Below are 9,318 nucleotides of genomic sequence, written 5' to 3' on the forward strand. Positions count from 1 at the left end.
CCCCATTAGAGCTGAGGGGGTCCCAGCACAGCCACTCTCTCAATTCCATTACAGCCCATTAAAGGCTTTGATCCCACTCTGGCAGAAGGATTAGGCTGAGAGCCATCTCCTGAGGCCCTCCTGTGAGGGCAGTGCCTGGCTTCAGGTCACATGGGGAGGAAGCTGAGCTTTAACCATTAACCATGAAGCAATGTTGATCCAGACCCAAAACATCAGGGGTGGCCTCAGATGATTCAGGAGGGAGGGAGAAGTGGTAGAAGAAAGAACTGGACTGGAAGTCAGCAGGCTGGGGCACAGTCCCCAGGTCTGCCATTAACTGGCTGAACTCCAAGAAAACAATGTGGTAGAATGTAATGGAGTCAGCTAGATCAGGGTTCAAATCCTGCCTCAGACACTAGCTGGGCTTCAATTTCTAAATCTGAAAAGTAGGGGAGGTGATGGGCTAGACGTGTTCTAAGGTCTCTTCTAATTCTAAGTCTCTAGAACTCTGAAATCAGTGCCCCTCTCTGGACCTCTGTCTCCTTCTTTGAAAAAGGAGGGATTTCGACTAAATAGTCTGTAATGACAACTTTGACATCTGGTGTATTCTTGGCCTTTCCCCACTTTGGAAGGCTATCTGAGCTCCCACATATCTCCCAATTAATGGCTACTTGCTTCTGGTGGTTCCAATAATCTGCAGCAAAACAGTAGGTTAATACAGCCCTTCCTGGACATGAGCCTGAGGGAGGTGAAATCACTTGCCTAAGGGCCATACTGTCCCAAGAGATTAATTCACATCCATCTTCTGATGAGAAGATCAGTGCTTTCTGCAGTTCATCAAACTGCCCTATCAATATATAGGACCCAAGTGGGCTAGCATGGGCAGGCAAAGGAGTCAGTCTGTGGGGAACTTGAATAGTAGAACCAATGAGCTTGAGAATTAAGCCAGCTAATCCCCAAACTGGAGCTAAGGAAGCATTATTTGGAACCTTAGTGGTCCACGAGGGATTTTCCTTGGATCTGTCAGGAAAACTGGGTGTGTGTTGAAGAGGATTCTTGATTTTATTCAGGAGGCGTGGATTCAGTTTCCAGATCTATCATTTACTTTGATACTCAGAGACTCAGTTTCCTCAAACTATAAAATGGGAATAACAGTAACTATGATTCGCATTTCATAGATTCCTCAACCTAAAGTTGAAAGGGATCTCAGAAGCCATAGAGTCCAAGCTCCTTCTTTTACAGAAGGGGAAACTGAGGTCCAGGGAGGTGAAGGATTTGCCAACAGTCACAGAGGTAATGATAAAGGAGGAATTCAAGCTTAGGTTCTCTGACTCTTAAAGCACCAGAGAGGGAGCAGTTATGGTTTTTAATAGCAACAAAGCACTTTGTCAAATTCTAAATAATAATAATATAAACAACAATGTTAACAATCTATAATACTTTGGGGAAATCAGACCTACGATCTCAATGTTGATGGATGTGCCCTCTAACAATTGGAGTCAGTGTTGTTTCTGCAATGGGGAGTGGTGCTGGGACCAGGTGCCACATATCCAGGATCTCTCAGAGGTAGGACCAGGACTCAGGGGTTTCTGACTGAGGTTAGCCTTCTATATTCACTGCCTGCTTGCATCTTGGGAGGTGCTCTATAGAAATACGAAGAGCCAGAATTTATATGAAGCCTCAAGTTTTGCCAAGTGCTTTGGCCAACAAACATTTATTAAGCACCTGCCATGTGCCAGGCAGCTCAAGTGGCTCAGTGGCTAGAGCGCAGCTCCTGGAATCAGGAAGACCTGAGTTCAAATCCAATCTCAGATGGCTTACTACTCATGTGACCCTTGTTCAAGTCACTTAACCTCTGTTTGCCTTAAAGAAGGAAAAGGCAAAACACTCCAGTATCCTTGCGAAGAAAACCCCCAGCACGACATTGGTGTGCTATGGGCCACGTGGTCCAGAGGGGTTGGACACAAATGAACAACAGAATAACAACAATGTTCCAGGCACTGTGCTTTACACACACACTCTTAAGATAATGTGAAATAGGATTGTGATTGTTGCTTCTCTCACTTTTTTCCCTTTGAGGATGAGATTATGCTCTCTTTCTCTTCCCAGGCTCACTAGTCTCCTTATTCCCCATTAGCAACTACCCTTCCTTGCCTCTGCCTGCCTTCCTTTTGGATTCCCCACCTCTATCTGAATCCTATGGGTGATGAAACCTGTGTTCTGGGAGCTGGCCAAGTCACAAGGCTGAGGTCCTTTTCGTCTTTTTTTTTTTTTTAGGTCCATTTTTCTTCACAAGGATTGCTTTGGAAACAGTGTTATTGGATCCTTCTCTACCGACTGTAACATTAGCATTGGCTTGGTCAAAGCTGACAGAGTTCAGGAGCCCTCTTCAGATTTGGAGGGGGTGCTTTAGATTTCTCTTGGTCCAGGCAGATTTTTCTGGAGAAGAAGCAAATCTCCAACCAGACACATTAAACAAATTCATGGGCTGTATCATTATTGGAAGAGGGCAGAAGCTTAGGGGAAATGATGGGAAATCTCTGGCATCACTATTCCCATGAAAAGTCATGGCTTTTCTTTATTTATAACAGCTAAATCATGGCAGCTAAGAGCAGAAGAGCAGTGAAGCTAATTATCTTGGCTGGAATTTATATTCAGAGAATCTTAGAGAAGAGAAAGGACCACTAAGGGTATTTGCTTCAATATCTTTACGAAGTCTGGATCCTTCAATGACATTCCAATCTTTGGTCCATTCACTTATTGTTTAGGGGTTCTCTAGTGATGGGGAGGTCACTACCTGCAAAGAAAACTCAACATTCTTTTTGATCACTCTGTTTGTAAGGATGCTTTTCCTTACGCTGAACCACAGAATTTGGGAGTTGGAAAGGGTTTTAGCATCCATCTAATTTAACTCATACCCCCCAAAAGAATCCCCTCTACCAAACATCCTATCACTGGTCCTCAACCTCTGCTCGAAGACCTCCTGTGACACCCCAAGGCAAGCCAATTCACTTTGGGGTAACTGTAATTGTTAGGAAGTTTTTTCCCCCAGAGAAAAGCTTCATTTTTTCCTCCTTACAACTTCCTGATTTTGCTCTCTGGGGCTAAATAGAAGAGGTAAAATTCCTCTTTAATAGGTCAGTCCTTCAAATACTTAAAATACAGCCACCTTATTCTCTGTGAGTCTTCTCTTCTCCAGGCTTAAGGTTCCTAAGTTTCTTCAATAGCTCCTTAGAAGGCAGGGACTTGAAGCTTTTCAGCACCCTGGTCAGTGTTCTCTGATTATTCTCTTGTCCAGGCTTTCACCTGAAGCCCCCAGAGATGCTTCCATCATCCAGGAGTTGCAACTTTGGCTATCATTTCATATTCATTTAATGTTTTCTGATAAAAACAAGGTAACTCCATCTTCTCTTTTTATTCTTCTCACTTTCATTCTGGCTCCACAGTCCCATGGAGTAGGGAGCATGATTTTATTACAATTATTATTTTATAATAATAATGTAATTATTATAATATAATAATTATTATAAACAATGATTTATTAAAATCATTATTTTACTCATGTGGCACCTGAATGGGGGGAGGCAGGGAAGGTTGACTTGCCTAGAGCCACAGAGTCAGCAAGTGCCAGGGTTCTAAATCTTTAATCCTATGAAATCATTGTTCCTCTCTGGACCTCAGAGGATTGCATTTTGGCCTACTGGAGGCTACCGGCTGTGTCTTTCCTTTCCTTCCCACTTTGGTTCATTCTAATGAAGAAGAAGGTTCTGGACCAGGAGAACATTGTACACAGAGACTGATACATTATGGCACAATTGAATGTGATAGACTTTTCTACTAGCAGCAATGCAATGACTCAGGACAATCCAGAGGAACTTAGGAGAAAGAGGGCTGTGTACATCCAGAGAAAGAACTGTGGGAGCAGAAATGCAGAAGAAAAACAGATGATTGATCACGTAGTTCGATGGGGATATGATTAGGGTTTTGATGTTAAAAGATTACTCTAATGCAAATATGAATAACATGGAAATAAATTTTGAACAATGATGCACGTATTACTCAGTGGAACTGCTTGTCAGCTTTGGGGGGGGGAGTAGGAAAGAGCAGGGGGTGGGGATCACGAATCATGTAACCATGGAAAAATATTCTAAATAAAAACAAGTTAAAAAAAAGAAGGTTCTGGGCAATGCTCTCTATATAGCAGCTATTGCTCCGGAACCAATATAGTTGCACATTTGTATGGTTCCTTCATGTCTTCCTTGCTTTGGGGGGAATGGGTTTGGGGAAGATACCCACCACTGGAGACTAGATTTCCATGACTAAAGTCATGTCACTTACAGGAAAGCATGGGAGGCACCAAAACTGGTCTGGACCCAGCAGGTTTAAGGGCTTTATTGACCAAGATCTACTCCAAAGCAGGCCTTTTGGGACACTCTGGAAACCATTGAGGAGGATTTTGATCCATCTGCCCCCGTCCCTGGTCTATCTATTATTGGATCTAGAAGGTTCTCTGGGAGAACTGCAGTATTTGGACAGGACTCTGGCCCCTGGAGATAGGCTAATGATGCTGTGGATGGGAGGTCCTTGGATTCTGAATATCATCAACACTGCTTCCTTTGGGATCACCATGGTAACCTGGTTTCTTTCTTCCCACCTCCCATGATGGAGAGAAACAGTAGTCCATCACAGCATTGGAGGGGGTGCTTCTGGTTAGCAATGTGGATTTTTGGTCTTGGTTTGGCATAAGGGGCATTCTAGGGCTGAGACAATGAAGTTAAAACTAAAATAGCCTGTGAAGTTAATAGATATTCACCTATAAACCCTGTTAAAGGTCTGCGGCATCTAAGACAATAAGAAGCAGCAGACTCAGCGAGTGCCCTTAATTAGAGACAAGATATACCAGAACTTGACTCTACTCTGTCCCTATCAGGTCCCATTTGGAGGCCAAGGAGTCAGTTTCAGGGATCATATTTTGGGAAAGAATTACAAAAATAACAAACTCTCCCCATTTTAGTCCAAATCTCAGTGTACCCAGAATTTCTTCTAGAGCATCTCTTACTGGTGCACAGCTCTGCAGTGATGGAAAACTGACTGCTTCCTAAAGAGGTACTCCCCACCCCTCCTGCACTTTTCCATGCTGGGACAGAATATCATATTAAGAAGCTCTTCCTGGCTTCCAGCTAAAATTGGCCTCCGAAGTGCCTTCCTATCCCTACCCTTCCATCCCTCTTAGTTCTGTCCTCTGGGGCCAAGCAGTACCAACTTAATCCTTCTTTCACATAACAAGATCTTGAGAATGTCAAAGACAGCTATTATGTCCTCCTGGAATCTTCTCCAGGCTAAGCAGCCCCAGTTCTCTCAACAGTTCCTTTCATGGAATGAATTTAAGGCCTTTCCCTATCCTCTTCTGAGTACATTGCCATTTTTCATCTGACAGAAACAGAAATTGGACCCCATAGGCATGAAATGACTTATCTAAGGGCACAGAAAAGGAGAGTAGTGGAACAAGCATGTGCTAAGCACCAACTATGTGCCAAACACTGTAAATATTATCTCATTGACTTTTTACAACAATTTTGTGAAGTAGATGCTATTATAATTCCTATTTTACAGTTGAGGAAATTGAGGCAGTCAGAGGTTAAGTGCTTTTCAAGGATCCCATAGCTAGTAAATGTTTGAGTCTGGATTTGAACTCAGGTCTTCTTTGACTCCAGATTTTATGTTCTGTCTTGCCTCAAAAGGGTAAGATAAGAGACAGATTTCAGACTCAGATTCAAATATTGTCTGTCCCCATGTTGAGTACTTTTCTCTTTCTGTCATGGTATCTATTCTCTGAGATTCATTCCAGCTCTGAGCTTCTATGAATAGGCAGCAGAAGGTTGCTGTCACTTCCTTTTTGATGCCTTCATTGGGGGATGCTGTCATGTTCTTAGATCTTTTCTTGTCCAGTGATGTATGTTAATGGAAATCTGTCTTTCTTGCTGCCCTCCAGTCCAGCCCCACTAGATGATTTTCTGTTCTTTGAATACCCTCCACTATTCTCCACCCTCATGCTTTTCCTTTTGATCCCTATATCCTGGATTCCCTTCTGGCCTTCTAACAATACAATCCTTCAGAGTATAGCTTCAATATTTCCTCCTTTAGAGAGATTTCTAGGTGGAAATGACTTCCCTTTGAATTCTCACTTTGCTTTTTATATTTTTTCTATCTATGTAATGTCAGAAATACTCCCCACCCAGATGTGAAGAGCCCAGATCTTTTTTGGTGAGCATTCAGTTATCTAATTTGCTTCCCCCACTTGGATAGAACCTGGGAACTTTAGGATGTTGACCCTTTTAAAAAATTAATATTTATAAGACATAGAACATGATAGAGTCTTATTTTCAAATGAAGAGCTGATACAAAGGATATCTGAAGCCAAAGAGCAGGAGTTCTTAATCTGGGGTATGTGCACTTGTTCTAAAAATATTTTCATAACTGTATTTCAATATAATTGTTTCCCTTTGTAATCTTATGCATTTTATTTTATGCATTTAAAAATATTCTTCTGAGAATAGACACGACCAGATTGTCAAAAGGGTCCATGACACAGAAAATTATGAACTGCCCTAGGAGAACATAAAGGCCTTTTCCCACAATGAGGTAGCTGTCTCTGACCCACCTCCCCATGCATATACACTAAGAGGTCATTATATTCTCTGTACCTTAGAGTACTGCCTAGGGTATCACAGTGCTTTGTCAAGGAAGGAGGTTAGGATTTTCTAGGTCAGTCTCTCCTTTATACCTCCTGTGGTTCTCCTGGATTCCCAGCAGGGGGTAATTTCTTCTTGCAGGTCCTGCCCAATGTCCTCTATTTTTTTGCAGCTAGACTCCTATCACTATTGTATCTCCAGCCTCTCCCCTCAGCTCTTTCCCTGGGATTCTGTAGTTCTGCCATTCTCCAGTAGATGGTGTTAAACCACCTTCCACAGGGGACCTGCTGTCTAGCCTTTGGTGCTATACTGCTGCCTATGTCATCTTCCCCCTGGTCTTTTCCCACCTTGGGGCAATGCTCATATTCTGTCCCACTCTCTACTTCTCTGCCTACTTCTTTAAGACTATTGCTTCTAGGAAGGGTGTATTAATGAACTGCTCTACTGTTCCCCTTTCCTCCTTGCTATTCCTCACACATGATGCTCCATTTCTCATCTATTTGCATTTGCATCATCTCCTATACCTAGAATGTTCCCTTTCCTCCTCATTTCCCTGGCCTTTTTTAAGTCTCACCTGAAGTTCTATATTCTGCAATATGGCTTTTGTAGTTGACTTTAATCTAAATGTCTTCCCTCAGAGGCTACCCCCAACTTAGCCTGTCCATGTCTTGTTTAAACATAGCCGTTTGCATGTTGTCACCCCCATTTAGCTAGGAGCAGGAACTGTTTTTTGCCTCTCTTTGTATTTTCAGCACTTAGCATATTGCCTGACACACAGTAAGTGCTTACTCAATACATGCTAGCTGACTTGCCTTTACCATCTTGATGACTTCTCAGACCATAACTACGTTCCCTTCTATGTGGTATCCTTCCAGGAGGCAGGGACTGTCTCACTTTTGTATTAGCATCCCTACCCTTAGCACAGTAGTATGCATATAGTGAGTGACTAATAAAAGCTTTTCATTCATCCATTCCTCCCTCCATCTATTGATTCATCTGTTTGTCCATCCATCCATCCATCCATCCATCCATCCATCCATCCATCCATCCATCCATCCATTCTAGCACTTGCTTTATATGGAGAGATCTATCCTTAACCCACAAAAATGTGTTAATAACTAAAATGCTCCCTACAGTATATTTATTCTTCTGTGTGCCTTCTCCTCATGTGAATGCCTTCCATTGAATCTCAAAATTCAGAGGGGTATTCCCATTCTTTCCATTTGTCCCTCCATCTCCCATCCTGTTCTGGAGCAGCTGAACAAGGCCAAGCAGATGACCACTACGCTGTTTTGAAAATTATCTTCCAACAGGAAGGGACAGGTCATCTCAGGTTCCTGCTTTGAATGAAAAGATTTGTCCTCATTATACAGTGATCCTTAGAAATCTCAAAGAACTTTAAAATATGTTATTGTTGTTATTGCTCATGTTTGTGTCTCATTTTGTGTGATAGAAAGAGACTTAGACCTTCTGCATAGTTTAAAAAGTCTTGATTTCCAATCCCAATTTTGTCACTAAGCTGCTGTATTACCTTGGGCAGGTCACTGGCCCTTTTTCTTTCCTCAGCTGCAATATGGAAGGAAATAGTCTTTTCTTCCTCATAGGGCTATAGATAGAACCAAATGTAGTGTTAATTATAATCATTCACATTTTGACAGTGTTGAAACTTTCCCCCCCTCAAAGGCAGTATGGAGTGATGGCAAGAACCCTGGGTTCAGAGGTAGGAGGTCAGAGCTTGAATCTCAACTATGCCACTTGCTAGCTGTGTAACTCTGGGAAAGTCACTTAACTTCTATGGTGCCTCTCTTTGTTCCCCATGTTTACTTGTCTTTGTCTGATTGTTTATAAGTCGGTCAGCTTCTCTGGTGCCTCAGTCTCTTCACTTGTAAAATGGGGATGTCATTGCACTCCCCCACCCCTTCCCTGGGACACAGTGCTTTAAGAAAGGGGAATTGTTGAATCCTTGGGGTTCTCATAATGGCCTTGCAAAGGAAGCATGGCAGGGATTAGATGCCCAGAGGTGAGGAGACCTGGGGAGGGGAGTAGGCTTGCCAGAGGTTACTTAGGTAACTAGTGGTGTAACCAGGAGAAAAATTCAGATTATTTCCTAAAGATTGGGGTCCTGTTCTGCCCAATTATGGGAGATAGCCCAATAAGAAAGCAACCTGAAAGAGGGAAGAACATGAGAGAGGAGAGATCACAATTCCCATGTTTCTCTTCTCTAGCCCAGGCCAGGGCAGGAGCTCTGGGGCCATGGGAGGGGGTGGAGGGGCTGAGTGCACAGAGGAGTCTTCCTTTCCCCTCCCTCCAGGCATCTTGGGCTGCCTCTTGTCTGGGAATAATCGTGACATCTTTCTGACTTTCCAATCTTTCATCTCTGTCAGCATCATTCCCTCCCCTTTCCACTCCCCCGCACACCACTCTCAGTGCCTGCCTCCGTTACCTAGGTATTTAATTACAAGATCTTCTGATTTCCCCAATTTGCGTAATCGTGTCTCCCAGACCACTTCTCACGTTCCAAGCTCAGCACCAATAGGATGTGCCCAGCGCTCTGCTCTTCTCTCTCTCTCTCTCTCTCTCTCTCTCTCTCTCTCTCTCTCTCTCTCTCTCTCTCTCTCTCTCTCTCTCTCTCTCTCTCTCTCTCTCT

Source organism: Gracilinanus agilis, chromosome 5 (genome assembly GCF_016433145.1).
Source record: "Gracilinanus agilis isolate LMUSP501 chromosome 5, AgileGrace, whole genome shotgun sequence".
NCBI classification, from domain to species: Eukaryota; Metazoa; Chordata; class Mammalia; order Didelphimorphia; family Didelphidae; genus Gracilinanus; species Gracilinanus agilis.